Here is a 1,996-nt window from a genome sequence, read left to right on the forward strand (position 1 = left end):
CAGGTGACGGGTAAGCGGGAGCCAGGAGGGGCAGCCAGGGAGGAAGGGCGCTGCAGAGGCGCTCCGAGGGCAGCCTGGACAATGGTCCCCGTGAGGAGAGGTGGGCGGCGGGCATCCCCTGGGAGCCCTGGGGGCCGGCTGAGGGCCCTGAGGTCAGGTGGATGGGGTCCCACGTGTCCCCCACCCAACACTGCCAGCAGAGCGGCCCTCATCATCCACTGCATCTGCTGCTGCCTGCAGAGAACATTCTGGGAGCCTCTACCGTGGGGCCAGGGAATCGCTGGAGTGCTTCTGAGCAGGGCGCAGAGGATGCCCTTCCACGGGCCACTGACCGATGTGCTGGGCAGTGGAGGGAAGGGGCCAAAGACCCTGGGCATAGTGTAGACAGCGGGTGGCGGGGCCGCCGTGGAGGCCGTCGGCAGCAGCGGTGGTCCAGGCGGCAGCAGGGCTGGGAGCAGGCATGGGGAGGTCGAGCGGTCCTGCGAGAGGACGCGTTCTGGTTTCTTCGGTTTCCGCTTCCTCCTCCTCCTCTTGGCATCTGGGACAGGAGGCGTCCATGAGCATCTGCCCCAGGCCTGGACAGGTGTGGGAGGGCAGACAAAGGCACGCCCACGGGCAGGGGAGCCAGGCCCACACAGGGCACCGGGCAACCACGCCTAAGGCCACCGTTGATGGGCACCCACACGCGCCATCTCCCCGGCCCCTCGGCCGCCCCACAGGGAAGTCCGAACCACCCAAGGCACAGGCCAGAGCCCCGCCAGGCTGTGTGCCAGGACAGAATTCCACGGGAAGCGATGGAGTGTCACCACCAAGGTTAGCCTGCCACCCACCCTGGAGTCACCCACGTCTGAGTCTGCCAGTCTGACAGTGACTCCACCAATGCCACCCAGCCTCGGGCCATGCTGGGGGTGTGCAGAGAGCCACGGGGAGGGAGTCCTGCAGAAGGGAGCTCAGGAAGACACCCAGGGCCTCCCCCGCCTCTCCCTTGTCCTCATGAATCTGGGTCTTTCTACTGTTCAAATCTGGAGCCCATCAACACAGTAGGGGTCAACAAGCCCCTCTGGAGAGAATGAGCACTGCTGGGGGCACTGATGGGAGGCTGAGGGCCTGCACCCGGAGCCACCGCGGCCTGAGTCCCCCTTCAGCATCACACTCCCGGGTGGCCCACACATGCTGGGCAACCTCCCTGGGCCTCCATTTCCTCTTCTATGAAATAGGAATAAACAACGCCAGGCCGATGCCTCCGGAGGCTGTGTTGAGAGCTACACTCGCTGTCGGATGAAAGGGTGCCATGGGACTACCCCCTCCCCCGCCCAGGCGTCCACCGCCATCGCCATCGTACAACCCTGGACCCGGACACACCCAAGGACCGAATCCAAACTTCATCACAGCTTCAGAGCAACCGTCCGAGACACGCAGGCAGAGGGTGACAAGCAAACATGCCAGGGGACCCCGACAAGGGACACAACCGAGTGGGTTCCCAGAGGACAACACAGTTCTTCAGTCCAGGGCATCGGGGGAAAGCGAGGTCACGCCACCTCACAGGGGATGCCACCAGAGTGGCCTCTTCCTCGGTTGCCTTCCCGGTGTGGCAGTGAACACGGCCGCCTTCCAGCCCCACCCTCACCTGCCCCATGTGAACACAAATCTGCCTCCCACCAAACGGAGTGCGGGCCTCTGGGGTCCTGACTGACAGAGCAGGCTGGAAAGGCAATGTGGCCGCGGGGAGGTCTGAGCCAGGCGGGCCAGCGCCGCGCGCAGTGGGCTCACCCTGGGAGTAGAGGTGCACGCGGTGGATGCGTCTCTTCAGCTGTTCCAAGCGCTGGTGCATCTCCAGGGCGCTCATGCTGTTACAGCAGTTCAGCTCCCCCTGGACCGCACACGACGCCTTGGCCTGCGAGGGCCACGGGCAAGGCAGGGCGGAGGAAGCCAGACGCCTGAGCCGCCGCCTCCGGGAAGCCCCCACCCCCGCCCACGCCGGGGCGGGGGTGGGGAC

Source organism: Bison bison, unplaced genomic scaffold (genome assembly GCF_000754665.1).
Source record: "Bison bison bison isolate TAMUID 2011002044 unplaced genomic scaffold, Bison_UMD1.0 scf7180017845685, whole genome shotgun sequence".
Lineage (NCBI taxonomy): Eukaryota > Metazoa > Chordata > Mammalia > Artiodactyla > Bovidae > Bison > Bison bison.